Below are 24,265 nucleotides of genomic sequence, written 5' to 3'. Positions count from 1 at the left end.
CCACCAACATGGCCAGTGGTGATGACGCCGTTATCAGCGTTACAATACGACTTCTATGTCTCCTTGAGAAAACACTTAGGGTGATGATGGAAGAGGAGGTGGCCCAGGAGGAGGAGGAGGAGGAAGAGGGGTCATTTTTAGCACTTTCAGGCCAGTCTCTTCGAAGTGACTCAGAGGGAGGTTTTTTGCAACAGCAGAGGCCAGGTACAAATGTGGCCAGCCAGGGCCCACTACTGGAGGACGAGGAGGACGAGGATGAGGAGGAGGTGGAGGAGGATGAGGATGAAGCATGGTCACAGCGGGGTGGCACCCAACGCAGCTCGGGCCCATCACTGGTGCGTGGCTGGGGGGAAAGGCAGGACGATGACGATACGCCTCCCACAGAGGACAGCTTGTCCTTACCTCTGGGCAGCCTGGCACGCATGAGCGACTACATGCTGCAGTGCCTGCGCAACGACAGCAGAGTTGCCCAGATTTTAACGTGTGCGGACTACTGGGTTGCCACCCTGCTGGATCCACGCTACAGAGACAATGTGCCCACCTTACTTCTTGCACTGGAGCGTGATAGGAAGATGCGCGAGTACAAGCGCACGTTGGTAGACGCGCTACTGAGAGCATTCCCAAATGTCACAGTGGAACAAGTGGAAGCCCAAGGCCAAGGCAGAGGAGGAGCAAGAGGTTGCCAAGGCAGCTGTGTCACGGCCAGCTCCTCTGAGGGCAGGGTTAGCATGGCAGAGATGTGGAAAAGTTTTGTCAACACGCCACAGCTAACTGCACCACCACCTGATACGCAACGTGTTAGCAGGAGGCAACATTTTACTAACATGGTGGAACAGTATGTGTGCACACCCCTCCACGTACTGACTGATGGTTAGGCCCCATTCAACTTCTGGGTCTCTAAATTGTCCACGTTGCCAGAGCTAGCCTTTTATACCTTGGAGGTGCTGGCCTGCCCGGCGGCCAGCGTTTTGTCTGAACATGTATTCAGCACGGCAGGAGGCGTCATTACAGACAAACGCGTATTCAAATAGTTCTGAATACATTTTCGGTATTAGTTGGTGAACCCCAAAAACCACATAAGAGCCTTCAGCTTTTCGGGTCGATCCCAGTCCAATACAGCACGGACTTTCTCTAGATCCATTCAAAATCATGAAAATGACAGCAGGAAGCCCAATAATTGCACCTCATATGCAGCAAAAACACACTTCTCTAATTTATCGTACAATTTATTGTCTCTTAGGATCTGTAACACCTGTCTAACGTGATCCTGATGAGTCTCCACATCTGGGGGAATAAATTAGTATGTCATCCAAATACACGACAACAAACCTCCCCACTAGGTGATGAAAAATGTAATTTACAAAATGCTGGAAAACCACAGGAGCATTGGTCAACAAAAAGGCCAAATTTAAGATTTTCATTGTTAAATGTGTCTTAGAAAGTGGTGAAGATGCATCACATAAATCCCTACATGAGTTACAAGACACCACAAAAATTCCTACTTGATACACAATGTGCCATAGGGCTTTATACTATCAGAATTGTACACTTTTTATACCACCTTGTAGCTGGTATAGGTTTTGTCCAAAAACATGCTCCAAAAACAGTCTAAGGCCTCATTCACATTTCCGTGTTAGTGTCAAGTCCATGAAAAATGTGCGAAGATGTCCGCAAAGGATCCGTGGTTGGTCCATGTGTTTGTTTTTACCATCTGTGTGTCATCTGTAATTCACTGACGTTGCTCAGCTGAAAATTTATTTTTAAAGGATCTCATATTAGTCTTTAGTGAAAAACAGACGCAACACAGACACAACACGGATGTGTGTCAGTGATTTTCAGAGACCCGTAGACTTCAATGGACGTGCTTGGTCCGCATCACGTATCAAAGTAGTACATGTCCCCGTGATTTCTTTGATGACCCACGGTCAGTAAAAAAAATGATGAAATGTCAACAGAAACATTTAAATCAATGAGTATGTGTGCTGTCCGTGGAAAATGCAGACAGCACACATCAGTGACAAACAGTAAAGCGAATGATGCCTAAGACGAAAAAAGGTGCAAAATAGGATTAGACAAAAAGTTGGCTCAAAAGTTGTGCAGCATGTCATAAATTAAAGAAAATGGTGGCATATATTTGGCACACCAGGTGTGTGCCACACATTCTGGTACAAAATTAAAACATTTTCTGGGCTCAGTGACATTGATGCATCTCCCCCAATCTCCGTAAAGCACTGTGAAATACAATATGTAAGAGCTACATTAATAAATCAAATAAATGAATAGTGCAACCAGCAGCCTATACGCTGGTGGGTTAGAGTATTGAGGGTGCAGGGTAGTGTGGAGGTAGCTGGCCGTGGTATGGAGTATTATACTGGTGGTCTCATTTTTTGCTGTTTGGTTCATTAGAAATATTTTTTTCCAATTGTTTAGAACATTTGTTAATTTAACCAAGTATTTTTGTCAGATACAATAAAAGTTGCTGATACAGTTCAGCTATTCTGTTTTCTATTCTCTGGTTAAACACTCTCAATGTAATATAATTGTACCGTAGGTGCCACGTATAATTTTTCCTGGTTGCATTGACTTCCTCTCTTAATTAAACAACTAATTTTTCCATAACATCCAGCTTTGCTCATTACTCATTTTCAATTATGCTTCTGATTTCCTCTAGACTTTAATTATGTCTTACCGAGAAAGGTATAAATTAATTTTCATATTAACCATTTGACATACTAAGTGGTTTAGTTCAGGTCACTATGTAAAATAGGGCTATTACTAATAACACACAGTTCATAACCTCACTTTAATGTAATTGTTTTTAAAGAAGAAGGGGAAAAATCATCTTGATGTATAATTGAAAAAACACTGTAATAACAGTGGTGACACAAACATTTCTGTGTAGGATAAAGAGTAAACAGTTGATTGCATTATATTAATGAACATCAATAACAGGATGTAGAAATGTACATGTACTGTACATACAGTAGTAATTAGGGCTGACCTTACGTTAGATAGTGCTGTTGATGCACCTTCCCTCATATGGTATACTGTTATATAGAGTACAGCTAAGATACCAAATGGTGCCTAAGTATAAGGCCAAATAAATAATACTCAGCAGCACACCTACCTTTTGGTTTGGCTCAGTGTAAAAATCTAGGTACCAGCAATCCAAAGTGTCTACAAGTGCTCTACAGACTATCTACAGTGACCTTTTATCCCAACTGGGTCTGAAGCCAACAATATAATACACCAAATGGATATATGTAGGAATTTTGCATCAAAGTATGCAAATACATCAAGTAATTATAAAAATTTCTATAAACAAACATATTCTTAATGTGTATTCTTAGTAGTTACAATGAGCATTTTAATCATATGCATCCAAGTTCCTCACAGTGTAACATAGAATTTAGGGGATTACTTATTAAACAGAAATGCATATGTCACTCATATTTCTGATGCAGATTGTGGTGCACGTCAGGTCTAAAAAAGGGGGCATGGGTGGGGAAGGAGATGGGCAGTCAGGCCGGTCTCATTCCTCATTTTCTACGTCTGTTTTAGGTGCAGAAAATGGTCTGAATGTAAGACAGATAGAAAGCTGTCTTACATTTAGAAGTTGCAGTGGATCTGTTGCCTCTACATAACTTTGGCGGATCAGCCGTCAGTGCAGGGCTTTATTAAGATCAGCATCTAAAACACTGGTCTTAATAAATGACCCCTATAATGTCTAATTAGAAATGGCCATATACATCAGTAAGAAGTAGGTTGATGCTTGGACGACCGTAGAACGAACAATCACCTGGTGAAGTATTGTTCTGCAGATATAGCTATACATGTTTTAGTCCATATTGGCCGATACAGTTGTCCTAACTGACCATAAGTGTTTCCTCCAAGCTGAGCTCTGGAAAGAGAGGGTTGACATAAAATGGGTGGCACAGTAGCTCGGCTGTTAGCACTGGTGCCTTGTAAAGCTGGGGTCCTAGGTAGAGTTGAGCGGACACCTGGATCTAGGAGGAGGAGGTCCATATGGAGTAGGTAGTTGAGGAGGCGGTGGATGTGGCGTTGTAGGTGGTAGCGGCGGCGGTGGAGGAGGAGGTAGCCAACACTGTTTTTTTGTTTTGTTTTTTGTTTTATTTTATTTAAAAATAGATTTTTTACAATTTGAGTAGACCCCAAAACATTGGGAAATATAAAAAAATAAAACAAAGAGAAAATGGAGTGCAACAATGGCTGGGTGAGGCCGCTATACATGTCTATTCTGCACAAGGTACAGACAAATCCTGTGGGATCCCTGCCTGGTTCATTTTAATAAACGTGAGCTTGTCTACATTGGCTGTGGACAGGCGGCTGCGCTTCTCTTTGATAACCCCCTCCTGACGTGCTAAGCAAACGTTCAGAAAATACACTGGCTGCAGGGCAGGCCAGCACCTCCAAGGCAAACTCAGGCCATGTGCCCAATTTGGAGACCCAGAAGTTGAAGGGGGCAGACCCACTTAGTCAGTACGTGTAGGCATGTGCATGTCCCCGTGATGTCCACGATCCAATTGGATATCTTCTCTATCAACTTTCGATGTTCTTTAATGCGTGATCTATCATGGTGATCACGGGTAGCGGGGAATCAGGGTTCCATGCCGGAAAGGAGCGTGAGAAAGGGATACCACATCCAAGAGAGGTTAATGGCTGAAATGTGATTGAGCGGAAATGTCGGACAAGTTATTGAAGCATAAGCATACAAGTAAAGGAGGGGCCGTGCGGCAATTTCCCACTCCCTTCTCAGGGAGGTAGTGATGATAAATAACAGTACAGGACTCTTAAGATGCCCTGTTATTGGAATGATTAATTAAAAATTACAGGGAATGTCACTGTGGTATTTTGGATGAGGAAACGGTATACAGGAGAGTCCTTGCTGCCACTTTGTTGACTCTAGATAACTTCTGCCTGATCGCACATCCCCGTTGGATATTTTCTTAACTTTATTTTTTTTCTGTTATTGCCATGGTGATCTCGGGTAGCAGGGAATCAGGGTTCAATGCCAAAGAGGGAGCGTGAGAAAGGGATACCACATCTAATGGAGGTCAATGGCTGAAATGTGATTGAGCAGAAATGTGGGGCAAGTTGTTAAAGCGGAAGGATCGAATGAAAGGAGGGGGTGCACATCAATTAAAGATGAACTTTAGAAATTTAAGACCCTGTTATCTAAGCAGAACAGGGGTTTTTCAACTGCAAAAATGGGTTATTGTCATCCACCGATGGAACAGACTATTTTAAAAAATTTCGATCCCTGTCACCTATGCAGAGCAGGGGTTTATTCACGGCAAAACTGGGTTTATGTCACCCACCAATTGAACAGCCGATTTTGAAAAAATTTGGTCCCTGTCACCTATGCAGAGCAGGGGTTTGCATACGGCGAAAATTGTAAAATGTCACCTGAGAATGTAATAGACAATTTTTCAGAAATTTAGGTCCCTGTCACCTATGCAGAGCAGGGGTTTTTATATGGCAAAAATGTTTAAATGTCACCTGAGAATGTAACAGACGCTTTTGCACCCTGCTCCCACTTTTGCTGTGCTGGTACCTCTGTGCAACCACTGCCTCTTCCTCCAAACTGCACACGTCAGTCGCATGGCCTTGATTCTATGTGGGGTCTAGTACCTCATCATCCTCCACATCATCTTCCACCCAATCTTTACCCCTGCCCTCCTTGTCGGTCTGCTGACTGCAGAAAGCTGCAGCAGTTGGTACCTATGTTTTGTCATCATCAGAGACGTGCTGCGGTGGTCTTCCCATTTCCTCATCCTGAAACATAAGTGGTTGGACATCAGTGGACTCAATCTCTTCCACTTCTGGGACAGGGCTTTGTGGATGGCCCATGGAAACCCTGCCAGCAGAGTCATCAAAAAGCAAAATAGACTTCTGCATGACTTGGGGCTCTGAATGCTTGCCTGATTTGCAAGGGGGTGAGTTGAAGGACAGATGGCCATAGGCTGTATGTGCCAACTCTGATCTTTCAGCAGGTGACTTGGTGGAAGATTATGTTAAGGAACTGGAGGCACTGTCAGGCACCCAAACTACTATCGCCTTTACTTGTTCTAACCTCACCATTCGTACTGTCCTAAATGCATTGTAGACCGCAAATGTACTTTCTAGCGCAAAAGATGAGCATTTTTCACCCAACAATGTAACAGACGAATTAGTGAAATGTATTTCCCTGTCCACTATGTAGGGCAGGGGTATATCACAGCCAAAAATTGGTGAATGTCACCCGACAATGTAACAGACGAATTAGTGAAATGTATTTACCTGTCCACTAGGTAGAGCAGGGGTATATCACAGCCAAAAATTGGTGAATGTCGCCCAACAATGTAACAGACAAATTAGTGAAATGACTTAAAATAACATAAAATACGTAAAAATAATAATCTAGGAGGTGGAGGTCCATATGGAGTAGGAGGTTGAGGAGGCAGTGGCAGTGCCGGTGTAGGTGGAAGTGGCGGTGGTGGAGGAGGAGGTAGACAACACTGGTTTTTGTTTTTTATATTTATTTATTTATTTATTGTTGTTTTTTTTTTTAAATTAGGGTACACTCCAAAACATTGGGAAATAAATAAAATAAAATAAAAAAAATGAGAAAGTGCGCTGAAGTATAACAATCTGTCTATTCTGCACAAGGTACAGACAAGTCCTGTGGGATCCATGCCTGGTTCATTTTAATGAACGTGAGCTTTTCCACATTGGATGTGGACAGGCGGCTGTGCTTGTCTGTAATAACGCCCCCTGCCGTGCTTAACACACATTCAGACAATACACTGGCTGCAGGGCAGGCCAGCACCTCCAAGGCATAAAAGGCAAGCTCAAGCCATGTGTCCAATACGGAGACCCAGAAGTTGAAGGGGGCAGACCCATCATTCAGTACGTGTAGGCGCGTGCACACATACTGCTCAACCATGTTTCTGACATGCTGCCTCCTGCTAAGACGTTCCATATCAGCTAGTGGTGCTGGTTGTTGTGGCGTGCTGAAAAAGCTGTCCCACATTTTGGCCATGCTAAGCCTGCCTTCTGAGGTGCTGGCGGTGCCCCAGCTCCCTTGGTTAACTCTTCCTCCTCCTCTGCCTTCACCATGTGCTTCCACTGTGCCCCTGCTGTCAGGTGGAAATGCCATCAGTGCGCATCTTACGATCACGCTCCAGTGACAGAATTAAGGACGGTACGTTGTCCTTGTAACAGGGATCCAGCGGCGTGGCCACCCAGCAACCAGCACAAGTTAGAATGTGGCCAACTTGGCGGTCGTTGCAGAGACACTGCAGCATGTAATTGCTTATGTGTGCCAGGCTGCCCAGAGGCAACGACAAGCTGTCCTCTGTGAGAGGTGTATTGTCTGTGTCCTCTGTATCCCCCCAGCCACACACCAGTGATGGCTATGAGATGGTTTGGGTGCCACCTTTGGGTGCTATGAACAAGGTTCCTCCTCCTCTATCTCTTCCTCCTCTTCCTCCGCCTAGTTATCCTCTAGAACTGTGCCCTGGCTGGACAATTGTGTACAAGGCGTGTTTGTGCAGGAAACCACCCTCGGAGCCACTTGTGAATGACTGGCCTGAAAGCCTTGTAAATGATCCCTCTTCCTCCTCCTCCTGTGCCACATCCTCTTCCATCATCGCCCGAAGCGTTTTTTCAAGGAGGCATAGAAGTGAGATAGTAATGCTGAGAACGGCGTCATCAGCACTGGCCATGTTGGTGGAGTACTCAAAACAGCACAACTAGGCACACAGGTCTTGCATGGAGGCTCACTCATTGGTGGTGAAGTGGTGCTGTTTCGCAGAGCGACTCACCTGTGCTTGCTGCAGCTGAAACGCCACTATCGCCTGCTGCTGCTCGCACAGTCTGGCCACGTCGCATATGAGGCGGTAAGCGGGAAGGACGAAGTTACGCTGCAGCGCCGACAGGCGAGCAGCAGCAAGGTGAGATCGCCAAAAGTGCACACAGATGGCCCGCACTTTCTGCAGCAGCTTTGACATATTGGGGTAATTTTTAAGAACGATGTACTGTGGGACAGCCACCGCCATAAGGCTTTTAAAACTCTCCGTCTCCACCAGACGGAATGACAGCATTTCAAACTCCAGGAATTTTGAAATGCTGGCATTCAGGGCCAGGGATCGCGGGTGGGTAGGGGGTTACTTCCTCTTTCGCTTCAGTGTTTGGGAGATAGACAGCTGAATGCTTCCATGGGACATTGTGGAGATGCTTGGTGACCCAGGTGGTGGCGTTGCTGGCACATCCTCTGTTTGCGGGGTGGCAGTTGCCACTGTCACTCCAGAGGGGGATGAAGAGGCCGAGACTGCAGCAGAAGAGGAAGCAGGAGGAGCCATAGACATTTCATGGTTTTTGAGGTGTCTACTCCACTGCAGCTCGTGCTTTGCACTTAGATGCCTGGTCATGCAGGTTGTGCTCAGGTTTAGAACGTTTATGCCTCGCTTCAGGCTCTGATTGCACACCATGCAAACCACTCGTGTATTGTCGTTGGCACATTGTCTGAAAAACTGCCACCCCAGGGAACTCCTTGTGGTGTGCTCGTTCCCTTGGTGCGGTGGGCAGTAGCAGGCATACTATCTAGGGCAGTGGTCCTCAACTCCAGTCCTTAGGGCTCACCTACCAGTCATGTTTTTAGGATTTCCTTAGTATTGGGCAGCTGATATAATTAGTGTCTCTGCATCAGGATTTACCACAGGTATTCATTCTGTGGGATACTCCTAAATCCCCACCTGAAAGTGGGCCCTGAGGACTGGGTTTGGGGAACCCTGATCTAGGGGACGGCCACTCCACTTTTGCACCACGCTCCCTCTTCTGCTGTGCTGGTGGCACTGGCTCTGTGCGACCACCATCTCTTCCTCTGAACTAGACAGGTCACTCGCATAACCATTATTCCACGTGGGGTCGAGGACCTAATCGTCCTCCACATCATCTTCCACCCAGTCTTCACCCCGCCCTCCTTTTCAGTCTGCACACTGCAGAAAGCCACAGCAGTTGGCACCTGTGTTTCGTCATCATCCGAGACCTGCTGTGGTGGTCCTCCCATGTACTCATTCTGAAACATAAGTGGTTGGGCATCGGTGCACTCAATCTCTTCCACTGCTGAGGCAGAGCTATGTGGATGGCCCTGGGAAACCCTGCTAGCAGAGTCATCAAAAAGCAGAAGAGACTGCTGCATGACTTGGGGCTCAGACTTCTTGGCTGATTTGCAAGGGGGTGAGGTGAAAGACTGATGGACATCGGCTGCAGGTGCCAACTCTGATCTTTTAGCAAGAGACTGGGTGGGAGACAGTGTGAAGGAACTGGAGGCACTGTCAGCCACCCAATCTACTATCGCCTGTACTTGTTCTGGCCTCACCATTCGTAGAGCCGCATTCGGCCTTACCAAATAATGCTGAAGGTTCTGTTGCCTACTCGCACCTAAGGAAGGTGTTTCACTAGTGCGTGTAGCTGGCACAGATCGACCCCTTCCTCTCCCTGCAACAGGAGCTTCACCAGCAGCACCATGACCGGGTCTCTCCTCATTCTTTGCGTTCACCAACCAAACTAAGAGATGGTTTATGTCAGGCGACAATGTAACCGCCAAGGCAGTGCCGGTGTCATAAAGAGGAAACATTTCTTGGGGTCACACAACAGCGTAACAGGTGAATTTTATACAATTACTTCACGGTCACAAAAAAGTTTAATTTGTTAACCAACAATGTAACAGTAGTATTGACTGGTTGTATTTGACTGTCGCAAATGTAGTATCTAGCACAAAATGGGTGTTTTTTTTTTTAAACCAGAATATAACAGCAGTATCTAAAGCTTGCATTGGACTGTCAGGAATGCAGCAAAGGCCGCAAATGTAGTATCTAGCACAAAATGGGTGTTTTTTCAAAACCAGAATATAACAGCAGTATTTAAAGCTTGTATTGGACTGTCACAAATGCAGCAAAGGCCGCAAATTTAGTATCTTGCACAACATGTATATATTTTTTTTAAACCAGAAGATAACAGCAGTATCTAACTCTTGTATTGAACTGTCACAAATGCAGCAAAGGCCGCAAATGTAGTATCTAGCACAAAATGGGTGTTTTTTTAAAACCAGAATATAACAGCAGTATCTAACGTTTGTATTGGACTGTCACAAATGCAGCAAAGGTCGCGGATAATTTATCTTGCACAAAATAGGTTTTTTTTTTAAACCAGAATATAACAGCAGTATCTAACGCTTGTTTTGGACTGTCACAAATGCAGCAAAGGTTGCAAATGTAGTGTTTTGCACAAAATGGGTGTTTTTTTTTTAAATCAGAATATAACAGCAGTATTTAACGCTTGCATTGGACTGTCAGAAATGCAGCAAAGGCCGCAAATGTAGTATCTAGCACACAATGGGTGTTTTAAAAATAATAATAATTTAACAGCAGTATTTTATGCTTGTATTGGACTGTCACAAATGCAGCAAATGCTGTGTCTTGCACAATTTTTTTTTTTTAAACCAGAATACAGTATAACAGCAGTATTTAACTTGTATTGGACTGTTACAAATGCAGCAAAGGCCGCAAAGGTACTTTATGGGTGAGGGGAAATGATTTTTTCACCCACAATTAAACAGATGGATTAAACTGATTTCACAAATGCAAAAAAATAATAATAACTTGTCCCCACAGAATCTAACAGATGGATTTACTTGGATTGTACTTTACATAAAAAAATTGAATATGTCACCCCCTTGGTCCCTGAACTCACAGATGGTTTCCTTATATTATTTTCCCTTCCCCTGCAATGCAGTGCAGGTGCACTTAAAAAATGTGTATATGTTGCCTACTAAACTAAAAGAACATTATAAAATTATTGTCCCTGGCACATATGCTGTGCTGGTGCACTGAACTTGCACAAAATGGCCACCGACGCCCACCTAACTAAAAGAGGGATAAAACGTATTTTTCTGTGTCACTGGGCTCAGGGCAGGGTACAAAAATATTGCATTGCACCCACACAAAAAAAATAGATCGCAGAGTTAACAACAAGTTCTGATAACAGATAGATTCTTTCCTATTCTCTCCGTCACAGCAGCAGCATCCTATCCCTACTCTAGTAAGAGCAGAGTGACGTGCAGCGCTACGTGATTTCAGCTTATATAGAGGCTGGGTCACATGCTGCACTGGCCAATCACAGCCATGCCATTAGTAGGCATGGCTGTGATGACTTCTAAGGGCACACGAGTTAAACACTTGTTGATTGGATGCTCTGCAGCTTTTCTAAAAGAGCCATTCAATCGCAGAACACCGAACTCGAACCCAAACTTTTACTGAAAAGTTCGGGTCCGGGGTTCAAAAATACTAAAGTTTATGTTCGCTCAACCCTAGTCCTAGGTTCAAATTTAAAAAAGGACAACATCTGCATGGGCTCTGTATGTTTGTCCTCTTTTTGTATGGGTATCCTCTCACACTGATAGCTCCACAAGGGACAGCAAGCGATGATAATGTCTGAAAGTGATGCAGAATATCTTGGCACTATATAAGTTAAACAAATAGGCAACATACTCATATAAATTAACAAGCCAACTAACAGCTTTACCTGCTCCACAGTTTGGATTTTTTTACTCTGTTCCAGAGAACAAAGCTTCGGCTAGGTTCACATCACCGTTTTGTTTTCCGTTCTTCTCACGCATCATGTTCTTACAGGAAAAAACAAAACAGATACTGTATTTTAGGCATCCATTATGCACATTTTGCATCAGTTTTAGACTTTTCCATCTGGAATTCGCAATTTTAGACAGAATAAAAAGTCCTGCACACAAGAAGATCTTTCATCCATAGCTAATTTTTATCTCTCCGTGTTTTTGGTTTATATTCAGTGTCTGGTTACAGGCTGATCCATGCCTCCCCAAGTGATTGCAGGTGAGCTGAGCCTTTTACTGCAGTTGAACTTTGTATAGAAAATCTGTTTTTAACTAAACTTCTTTCAGAGAGCCAACTTCTTTTCAGACAATAATGTTCTGCCACCAGTCACCTAAAAACAATAGACTGTTTTAATTGACTTTGTCAAACACCCTTTCAGTAAAAGTTTTGATATTGCTGCAGATCTTCCTCCAACTAATTTTCACAGCGCATAGTGACCCCTTAAAGAGGTCAGTAGGAAAAAAGCAAACATAGGCCTCATGCACACGACCGTTGTGTGCATCCGTGGCCGTTGTGCCGTTTTCCGTTTTTTTTCACGGACCCATTGACTTTCAATGGGTCCGTGGAAAAATCGGAAAATGCACCGTTTGGCAGCCGCATCCGTGAGCCGTGTTTCCTGGCCGTGAAAAAAATATGACCTGTCCTATTTTTTTCACGGCCAACGGTTCACGGGCCCATTCAAGTCAATGGGTCCGTGAAAGAACACGGATGCACACAAGATTGGCATCCGTGTCCGTGATCCGTGGCCGTAGGTTTTAGTTTCATACAGACGGATCCGAAGATCCGTCTGCATAAAAGCTTTTTCAGAGCTGAGTTTTCACTTCGTGAAAACTCAGATCCGACAGTATATTCTAACACAGAGGCGTTCCCATGGTGATGGGACGCTTCTAGTTAGAATACACTACAAACTGTGTACAAGACTGCCCCCTGCTGCCTGGCAGCACCCGATCTCTTACAGGGGGATATGATAGTACAATTAACCCCATCAGGTGCGGCACCTGAAGGGGTTAATTGTACTATCATATCCCCCTGTAAGAGATCAGGGCTGCCAGGCAGCAGGGGGCAGACCCCCCCCCTCCCCAGTTTGAATATCATTGTGCGGCCCCCCCCTCCCCTGTTGTTAACTCGTTGGTGGCCAGTGTGCGCACCCCCCTCCCTCCCTCCCTCTATTGTTTTAATACATTGGGGCCAGTGTGCGCGCGCCCCCCCAACCCCCCCCTCCCTCCCTCTATTGTTTTAATACATTGGGGCCAGTGTGCGCAACCCCCCAACCCCCCCCCCCCTCCCTCCCTCTATTGTAATAATAGCATTGGGGCCAGTGTGCGCACCCCCCCCCCCCCCGATCATCGGTGGCAGCGGAGTAGAAGATTTTCATACTTACCTGGCTGCTGGCTGCTGCGATGTCTGCGTCCGGCCGGGAGCTCCTCCTACTGGTAAGTGACAGCAATGCGCCGCACAGACCTGTCACTTACCAGTAGGAGGAGCTCCCGGCCGGACACAGAGATCGCAGCAGCCAGCAGCCAGGTAAGTGATCGGGGGGGGGGGGGGGGGGGCGCGCACACTGGCCCCAATGCTATTATTACAATAGAGGGAGGGAGGGGGGGGGGTTGGGGGGGCGCGCACACTGGCCCCAATGCTATTATTACAATAGAGGGAGGGAGGGAGGGGGGTGCGCACACTGGCCACCAACCAGTTAACAACAGGGGAGGGGGGGCCCACTGGCCACCAATGAGTTAAAAACAGGGGGGGGGGGTCTGCCCCCTGCTGCCTGGCAGCACCTGCCAGGCAGCAGGGGACAGTCATGTACACAGTTTTTTTGTATATTCTAACCTGAAGCGTCTCCATCACCATGGGAACGCCTCTGTGTTAGAATATACTGTCGGAAATGAGTTTCACGATGTAGCTCATATCCGACAGTATATTCTAACATAGAGGCGTTCCCATGGTGATGGGGACGCTACAAGTTAAAATATACCATCGGATTGGAGAAAACTCCAATCCGATGGTATAACAGAACTCCAGACTTTACATTGAAAGTCAATGGGGACGGATCCGTTTGAAATGGCACCATATTGTGTCAACATCAAACGGATCCGTCCCCATTGACTTGCATTGTAATTCAGGACGGATCCGTTTGGCTCCGCACGGCCAGGCGGACACCAAAATGACTTTTTTTTCATGTCCGTGGATCCTCCAAAAATCAAGGAAGACCCACGGACGGAAAAACGGTCACGGATCACGGACCAACGGAACCCGTTTTGCGGACCGTGAAAAAAAACGTCCGTGTGCATGAGGCCATACATGCACAGTAGTAATAACCACATTAGTGGTGTTATGGCCTGAAATCCTATTAAATAAATTCTGCTATTGAAATTACTACAACTGAATAAACATATATAGCAACTAGAGATGAGCGAATATCTCAAAAATTAGATTCGGACAGTTTACCAAATTATTTAAATAAATTTGGTTTGATCTGAATTTATTCACGTCAAATCATGTTAAAAAATGGCTATTTCCTGGCTGCAGAGAGCCTTTATAGTGGTGTGGAACATTGCCTTGCAGTAACACGCATAGGGGGTCTGCTGTGGTAGTGAAACAATACTGTGAGTCCACAAAAATAAAAAGTTCCATAGGCTGCGCTCACCTGATATATCTTGAGATGGAGGCACGGACTGTGCTTGGAAAAGGCACCAAGTTGAAGACTGTATAAGAATGAAAAGAGATGCGTCAATTTTGACGTAAATTTGTTTTCCCTTAGTCCTAACAGCAGCACAAGTGGTGTATTCGCCCCTGTAAAGCTGGTCAGGACAGGCGGAATTTTTGCTGAATAAAATTCTGCATCCCTAGTAATTAATTAATTAATTAATTAACTCCCCCCTCCTTATATAGGCCGCCCTCCACAGGGCTAGTTGCTTTTTTAACAAGTAATCATAACAGCATAGAGGGAGGGATATTTGTGTGCTGCTGTTAGGACTAAGGGAAAACAAATTTACGTCAAAATTGACGCTTCCCTTTCGTCCTAACCAGCAGCACAAGTGGGGAAGTAGCAAGGAACCTCGCACAAATTTTGGGAGGGCTAAAGGACTACTACTAAGTAGCTGAATTATCCCACAGGAGTTAGAGAGCTGACCTATGGACGAGCAGCATTTAACACGGACCGTCCAAAGGCTGTTCCCTCTGAACGCCTATTCTCCAGGCGGTAATGGGAAATAAAGGTGTTTTGCGTGCTCCACGAGGCAGCCGCACAAATTTGCTCTAAGGGGATTAGTTTCCTTTCCGCATATGACGCAGAAACTGCCCTTGTAGAATGGGCAGATAAGAACGATGGCGGTGGTAAGTCTTGGGACGTAAACACCAGCTTAATAGCGTCCTTAATCCATCTGCTCAAGGTAGGCTTGGAAACCTTGAGCCCTCTATTGTTCCCCGAATAAGAGATCAGCAGATTTTCTGATCTCCTGAACTCTTCCGTTCTATTCAAATATATTCTAAGGACTCTTGGGATGTCCAAGGAAAGTAATCTGTCCTCCTCAGGAGAGTTAGAGGTAGGAGACAACACCGGCAGTGTTATTGTCTGGTTGGTGTTCGCAAACGAAGGAACCTTTGGTAGAAAGGTAGGCAGAAATCTTAACAGGACCTTGTCCTGCAGAAAACTTAAGTATGGTTCCGCTGCCCCCAGAGCCTGGAGCTCCACCAACCCTATTGGCTGAGGTTATGGCCAAGAGAAAGGTAACCTTGAGGGAAAGGTATTTTAAGTCTACCTGTTCCAAAGGCTCGAAGGGGGGGGGGGGGAGCACAACCCCCTTAGGACCACTGGCAGCTCCCACTCAGGGATTGATCTCTGGATGCTGGGCCTAAGCCTCTGAGCACCCTTAAGGAACCTCTTAATTAGGGGGTCCTGAGAAATTGGCTTACCAAGGCATGCTGATAAGGCAGCAACGTGAGCTCTCAATGTAGATGGGCTTAGACCCTTGTCTAGACCATCTTGCAGGAATTGAAGAATGTCAGAGAGAGGAGGATCTGAGGAAACTACCTCTCTATCCGTGCACCATCTCTTAAATATTTGGAATATGCGTGAATACTTCTGATTCGTAGAATCCGCTCTGGAGTGAGAGATTGTTCTCAGGACCTCCACCAAAAGCCCTCTAGCTTCTAGAAGGGACCGGTCAGTCTCCACGCTGTCAGACTGAGCCTCCTCAGATCTAGACAGGGACCTGTGTTCTGGTACACTAGGTTCTGTATTAGGGGAAGTGTCCAATAATTGCCCTGACTCATCTGCATGAGCTGGGTGAACCAAGACCTCTTCGGCCAGAATGGGATGATGGCTATCACTGAGGACTGGTCTTGCTTGATCTTCATCAATACCCTTGGTATCATGGAAATTGGAGGGAATACATAGGCCAGCCTGAACCTCCATGTTATGGACAGAGCATCTATCGCTACCGGATTGTCCTCCTTGTACAAGGAGCAGAATTTGCTTACTTTGGCGTTCAGACGGGTTGACATCAAATCGATCTCGGGAGTCCCCCAGCGTTGGACTATCCTGGAGAAGATGTTGTCGTTCAGGGACCATTCTCCTGGTACCGGAAGGCCTCGACTTAGACGATCTGCTACTATATTGAGATCCCCTCTGATGTGAACTGCCACTAGATGAGATAGATTGCTCTCTGCCCAAGATAAAATTAATCCCACCTCCCTCAGGAGGGTCCGGGATCTCGTTCCTCCCTGTCTGTTTAGATAAGCAACCACAGTCGTGTTGTCGGTCCGTACTCTCACGGCTTGACCTTGGATGAGAGGTGAGAAGTGATTGAAGGCTAATCTCGCCGCCCTCAGTTCCCTCAGATTGGATGATAGGAGTCTCTCCTGAGGATTCCAGGTGTTCTGAACTGTATTGTGTCCCAGATGGGCTCCCCAGCCTAGAAGGGAGGCGTCCGTGGTCAGGACCACCCAAGTAGGTTGGGCTAGAGGCATTCCATCTACTAGGTTCTTCCACCACCTGAGGGAGGAACGGACTTCTACAGACAGGGAGTGATTCCGATCTAGGTCTCTGGGTTTGCGATTCCAAACCGCTAAGACTTCCTCTTGTAGTGGCCGAAGATGCCACAAGGCCCAAGGTACTGCCTCTGCAGACGCTGACATGTGGCCTAACATCCTCATGAGAACCCGAATAGACACCCGTCTGGGGGGTAGGAGAAACTCTGCAGCTTTTATTACTCTGTCTCTCCTCTGCGGAGATAGATATAGGGTCATTAGTTGTGAATCTATCACAAACCCCAGAAACCGCCTTGTGGTAGAGGGGACCAACTCTGATTTGTCCCAATTCACGAGCCACCCTAGGTTCTGCAGAGTGTGGAGAGCTTGTTGAAGCTGGGCTTGTAAGATGTCTGTCGTCTAAATAAGGGACGACTTTTAAGCCGAGGAGCCTTAAGTGGGCGACCACAGGAGCCACAACCTTTGTGAAGGTGTGTGGAGCAGAGGAGATGCCAAAAGGCAACACAGCAAACTGGTAGTGCTTCACTACCTCTTTTATGCAGACAGCAACTCTGAGAAATTTCCTGTGGGCCGGACAGATAGGAACATGAAGGTAAGCGTCTTTCAGATCTATCGTGACCATCACGTCTGCCGGGTTCAGGATGTTTAGGACTGAGCGAATGGTTTCCATCCGGAAACGCTTCTTTCTGATGAACCGATTTAGGTAACGCAGATCGATAATCATGCGCCAGTCTCCTGACGGCTTTGGAACGAGAAAGATGGGAGAATACACTGCCTGACCGAGCTCTCGAGGAGGAACCTCCTCTAAGGCCCCTTTGACAATGTACTGGAGTACAGAGTCTTCCAGGATCAGTTGTCTGCTGGGTGTTAGACGTCCTGTGAGGACAAACCTCTCTTGAGGTTGGGAACTGAAATCGATCCTGTAACCGGTGCTGATGACCTGCAGCACACAAGGATCTGGAATTATTTTCTCCCAAAAATTTCTGAACAAAAATAAACGACCTCCTACTGGAGGATTCAGGCAGGGAGATTCGTGTGGGAGTGAGGGGGGTGGGGATGGGGAGGTGATGGGCTGCCGAGAGTCATTGATCAGCCCTGCGGTTCCCGCGACCTCTCCTGTTATTTTCGGAACGTCTCTGGTTCCTCTCTCTTCCCTGGAATCTTCCACCTCTGCCTCTCCCACGTCCTCGAAAGGATTGCTGAGGGAGTGATTTTCCCTTCTTGTCTGCTAGACTCTCCATGAGGCGGTCTAGCTCGGAGCCGAACAACCTGCCAGGCTCGTAAGGGAGGGAGCACAAATTAAATTTTGATATGTTGTCCGCTACCCAGGGCTTCAGCCATAAAGGCCGTCTGCTGGCAGCAGACAAAGCCATTGACTTGGCAGCAAGCCTTAGCTGCTGCTGAGACGCATCCGCCAAAAAATCTATGCCTAATAGAAGGGTTTTGAATTGATCCAGGATGTCATCTCTGGCGATTCCCGAATCTATGTCTGCTTGGATCTTCAGTGTACGGGCGCGAATGAAATCAGACACCTCGGTACCGGCTATGGCCACAGAGGCAGAGGCGGACGCCGCAGCATAGTTACGCCTAAGCGAACATTCTGCGCGTCTATCCAGGGGATCCTTCAGGTTACTCCCGTCATCGGAAGGCACCAAGGTTCTTCTGGAAAGCTTGGCTATTGCCATATCCACCTTAGGTGGTGGGACCCAATCCAGGAAGTCCCCGTCCTGTAGGGGGAACATCAGCTTGAACCTCTTGGTTAAGACCGGTCCTTTTTCTGGATGTTTCCATTCGGTCGCCATTAATTTTTTAAGCGACTCGTCCACTTTGAAGGCCCTTGGCCCCCTAGCGGTGGAGTGTGGAGCTTCCCCATGCTCAACATCCTGGTCCCTTGACCTGATGGAGCGCAGTAATCTCTGTGTCTTCTCCGCCGGAAAGGAAAAGACTGACTCCTCTTCCTCAGAGGAAGAATTCTCGCCAAGCGAGATCACGTCTTCGGACATCGGAACAGGCCCAGGCGAGGCCTGCCTGGGTCTCTTGTTGGAGACCGCCCCCTTGATCTCCGCGACGGAGGTGTCCAAGAACTCCTTCATCCAAGAAAACATTTCTACGACCGTCGGCTCAGGATTGGCTGGCCTAGGGCGGCAGCCTGGACAGCGATGAAACTCGTAGGCATCAGGTAACGGGGTGCCACAACTGGAACAAGCCAGGTGCTTCTGCTTGTGGGTGGCTTTTCCTAGAAAAGAAGTAAGCACTATTAAAAGGGTTCCAACGCCCCCAAAAAAGGGTCAAGCCCAGACGTCAATCTTACCCTGAGACGGTGACGTCATGACTTTAAGAATTCTGAGCAACCTTGAGCCTTCTGATCAGAGTAGGACACTGGATCAGCCAACAGTCAAGGTCAGCTGCACACAGAGACTGAGTGCAACACTGACCCAGCCAGCAGCCTGGCCTTATATAGCAGGAAGGGGAGGGCGGGGTGAGGAGGGAGCAACAGCTCCTCCTCCAACAATCTCCAGGCTCCCCACCGAGGGACCAACTTATAAAAATAGAAGTTTCACTAAAACTTAATCCTATTCCCTCCTCCCCCTCCTCTGCAAGCATAATCCAGCTAATTTAAGCTGTATTTTATCGCGGCGCCGATTAAGTTGCGGACCGGAAGTGACAGTGACGCACTTCCGGTCTCGCGTCCGACTCACCGGAGCTGAGACGCGATCTCAGGGCCGGCCGCAGACTACAGAGGAGGTAGGAGGGGAGCGGACAGGAGCGGAGAGGAGACAGGGGGAAGGGAGCTCCACAGCTCCGCTTACTGTGTACTTCCCTGACTAACTTACCGGCTACCTGCAGCCAGAACGTCCACATACTTACGCTCCCAGACAGGCAGGAGACAGCCGTTCTCTGCCTGAACCTGTAAAAGAAAATTATAACATAAGGGCAACATAAATCTGCAGAAATTCAGCAAATTTCTCCCCCAACTACCGAGGGAGAGACTCTGAATAGAGTCAAGCCTGTCAAATCAACACACAGGACAAAATAAAAGCAACTAGCCCTGTGGAGGGCGGCCTACATAAGGAGGGGGGAGTTAATTAATTAATTAATTACTAGGGATGCAGAATTTTATTCAGCAAAAATTCCGCCTGTCCTGACCAGCTTCACAGGGGCGAATACCCCACTTGTGCTGCTGTTAGGACGAAAGGGAAGTCCAGCTTCCAAAAAAGATGTAGTTCTTTATTCCAATAACACACAGAATCAAAAATCCAACATACCAAGCAGGTCTACGCTTTTCGGATACTCTAATACAAATCTTTATTCATGACAAGTTTGCTGCTCAATGGCTACATTCTTAAATAGCTGAATTTCCTGGCGCTCACAGGTGATTACAATCAGCAGGAGCGAACACACTGGGTTCCGCCTACTATCAAGGTGCCAGGTAAAGATAAGAGCAAAGATAATAAGTTGGATGTATCAAAAAACAAATTCTAAAAATATATAGTATGGAACAGGTTTTTTGGAAGCTGGACATCTCTTTTCATTCTTATACAATACTGTGAGTCCGTATGACATGCAGATGAGAGGTGTTGCTCTTAGAATCACTGCACACTTATCTTATTTGAGCAATTACGGGGCCAAAACTGACCAAATAACTGAACTCAGCTTTACAGGTCAATGTTAGCGTCAAGAAGAAGCGCACTCCTTTTACACTGTTGTCAGATGATTCCACATAGATGTCTACAGAACCTGTTCTATTGAACGCTTATACAAGTAGAGCCCCCCCCCCCCCCCCCCCCGACAGAGTGGAGAGGGAAGTAGGGAGTGTGGGAACAGCATGAGTGTGGAGGTGGCAGCAGCATCAGGAGGCCACAGAGAGTGGAACAATTAAAAAGTGTGGAGGAGGCGGTAGAGGAGCATCAGTAGGTGGCACAATAAGAGTGTGGAGGTGGCAGCAGCATCAAGAGGAGGCCAAAGAGTGGCACAATGACATAATGTGGAGGTGGCAGAAGCATCATGATCAGGAGCCCACAGAGTGTCACAATGACAGAGTGTGGAGGTGGCAACAGCAGAATCAATAGGAGATCAAAGCGGGGCACAATGACAGAATGGAGGTGGCAGCAGCATCAGGAGACCACAGAGTGGCAAGGTGACATAGTGTGGAGGTGGCAGCAGCATTTGGAGACCACAGAGTGGCAAGGTGACATAGTGTGGAGGTGGCAGCAGCATCAGGAGACCACAGAGTCACCTGGTGACAAAGTGGGAAGGTGGGTGGCAATACCAGTACCAGCTGAAGATGGTAGGTGAAAGAAGGAGTACTTGGCATCAGATGTGTGGCATCAGGCAGAGTGGCAGCATCAGAATATTAGCTGAGGCAGGTAGCCTCAAAGTGTTGGTCTGGCACCATGGATGATCTATTGAGTTGAGCGGCCACCTGGATGTTCGGGTTCGACGGGTTCGGCCGAACTTCACAAAAAAGTTTGAGTTTGGGACCCTAACTTGACCCAACCTTGACCCTGAACCTGAACCCCATTGAAATCAATGGGGACCCAAACTTTGGAGCACTAAAATGGCTCTAAAAAAGTCATGGAAATGTGGATATGGAAATGACTTAAAATAACATAAAATACGTAAAAATAAATAATAATAATGTTGATCTTGGAGGACGAGGCCCATATGGAGTAGGCGGAGGTTGAGGAGGCGGTGGATTTAGCGGTTTATGTGGAAGCGGTGGAGGAGGAGGAGGAGATAGCCTACACTGTTTTATTTGTTTTAAATTAGGGTACACCCCAAAACATTGGAAAAAATAACCTGTGATAACCCCCTCCAGCCATGCTAAACAAACGTTCAGACAATACACTGACTGCAGGGCAGGCCAGCACCTCCAAGGCGTAAAGGGCAAGCTCAGGCCATGTGCCCAATTTGGAGACCAAGATGTTGAAGGCGGCAGACACATCATTCAGTATGTGTAGGCGTGTGCACATATACTGCTCGACCATGTCGCACATCCCCGTGATGTCCACCATCCAATTGGATATCTTCTCTATCAACTTTCGATGTTCTTTGCTGCGTCTACCATGTTGATCACGGTTAGCAGTGAATAAGGGTTCCACGCCAGAGAGGGAGTGTGAGAAAGGGATACCACATCCAAGGGAGGTCAATGGCTCCAATGTGATCAAGCGGAAATGTGGGACAAGTTGTTAAAGTTGAAGGATCGAATGAAAGGAATTGGCGCGCATCAATTAAAGACGAATTTTTGAAATGTAATTCCCTATCACCTATGCAGAGCAGGAGTTTTTAATCGCCAAAAATGGGTTAAGGTCACCCACCAATGGAACAGACGATTTTTAAAAATTTCGGTCCCTGTCACCTATGCAGAGAAGGGGTTTATTAATGGCAAAAATGGTAAAATGTCACCCAAGAATGTAACAGACGAATTAGTGAAATGTATTAGGTAGAGCAGGGCTATATCACAGCCAAAAATTGGTGAATGTCACCCGACAATGTAACAGACGAATTAGTGAAATGTATTTCCCTGTCCACTATGTAGGGCAGGGGTATATCACAGCCAAAAATTGGTGAATGTCACCCGACAATGTAACAGACGAATTAGTGAAATGTATTTCCCTGTCCACTAGGTAGAGCAGATGTATATCACAGCCAAAAATTGGTGAATGTCACCCAACAATATAACAAACGAATTAGTGAAATGTATTTCCCTGTCCACTATGTAGAGCAGGGGTATATCACAGCCAAAAATTGGTGAATGTCGCCCAACAATGTAACAGACGAATTAGTGAAATGACTTAAAATAACATAAATAAATGCAACAATGAGAAATTGTGCTGTAGTATAACCCCAGATATGGGGTAATTCCATAAATGGATGTTTTTTTTTAAACCCAGAAAATTATTGCTGTATTTCAAACTGACAAATGCTGCAAAGATCCCAGATGTAGGGTCTTTCAAAAAATGGGTGATTTTTTAAACCCAGAATATAATTGCAGTATTTAAAGCTTGTATTTGAATGTCACAAATGCACATATGCTATGCTGGTGCACTGTACTTGCATAAAATGGCCGCCGATGCCCACCTATCTAACAGACGGATAAAGGTTATTTTTCTCTGTCACTGAGCTCAGGGCAGGGTAAAAATCTATGTAGATCGCTGAGTTAACAAGCACTTCCTATTAAAGATTCTTTCCTATTGTCACCCTCACAGCAGCAGCATCCTATCCCTACACTAATCAGAGCAGAGTGACGTGCAGCGCTATGTGACTCCAGCTTATAACGAGGCTGGGTCACATGCTGCACTGGCCAATCACAGCCATGCCTTTAGTAGGCATGGCTGTGATGGCTTCTAAGGGCACACAAGTTAAACACTTGTTGATTGGCTGCTCTGCAGCCTTTCAAAAAGCGCCATTAACTTGCCGAAAACCGAAACCAAACTTTTACTGAAAAGTTCTGGTCCGAAGTCCAAAAATCCAAAACTTTACAGTTCGGGTTCGCTCAACCCTATTAAGAACATATACCTGCACCACTGATCGCCAAATATCCACTTACTTTTTTCCACTGATAAACTCCACAAAAGGCTTTAGAACATATAGCTGCACCGCTGAACAGCAAAAAATATGTATTTTTTTGCCACTAATTCACACCAAAAAGGGCTTTAGTACATTTAACTGTACCGCTGAACGGCAAATACATATTTTTTTGCCACTAATACACACCAAAAAGGGCTTTAGAACATATAACTGCACTGCTGAACGTCAAATATATATATTTTTTGCCACTAATACACGCCAAAAAGGGCTGTAATTTTCTCACTTCACCACACAGAGGCAAATACTTTTTCTTGTGCCACTAATACACACCAAAAAGGGCTTTAGAACATATAACTGCAGCGCTAAACGGCAAATATATATTTTTTTGCCACTACATGACAAAAATAGCTTTAGATCATATAACTACACCGCTAAACGCCAAATAATATATATTTTTCAACGAATACATGCCAAAAAGGGCTTTAGAACATATAACTGCACCATTGAATGGCAAATATATATATATTTTCCACTAATACATGCCAAATATGGCTTTAGAACATATACCTGCACCGCTGATCGGCAAAACATATATAATTTTTTTGCCACTAATAGACTTAAAAAAGGGCTTTTGCACATACAAGTCCTGATCAAAAGTTTAGGACCACTTGAAAAATGGCAAAAAATCTTTTTTAGCATGGCTGGATCTTAAGAAAGTTCCAAGTAGAGCTTCAACATGCAACAAGAAGAAATGAGAGTGAGACAAAACATTTTTTGAGCATTCAATTAATTGAAAATAACGATTAAACTGAAACAGGCTGTTTTTCAGCTGATCAAAATTTTAGGACCACATGCCTTTAAAAGGCCAAATCTGTGCAAAGATGTGGATTCATTGTCATTTTCTGTCAGGTAGTCACACGTTGTGATGGCAAAGGCAAAAAAACTCTCCCTTTTTGAACGTGGTCGGGTTGTTGAACTGCATAAGCAGGGTCTCTCACAGCACGCCATCGCTGCTCAGGTGGGACGCAGTAAGACAGTCATTTGGAATTTTT

Source organism: Bufo gargarizans, chromosome 5 (assembly GCF_014858855.1).
Source record: "Bufo gargarizans isolate SCDJY-AF-19 chromosome 5, ASM1485885v1, whole genome shotgun sequence".
In the NCBI taxonomy this organism is placed as follows: Eukaryota; Metazoa; Chordata; class Amphibia; order Anura; family Bufonidae; genus Bufo; species Bufo gargarizans.
The sequence above is the reverse complement of the archived record's forward strand: the minus strand, read 5'-3'. Positions refer to the sequence as shown.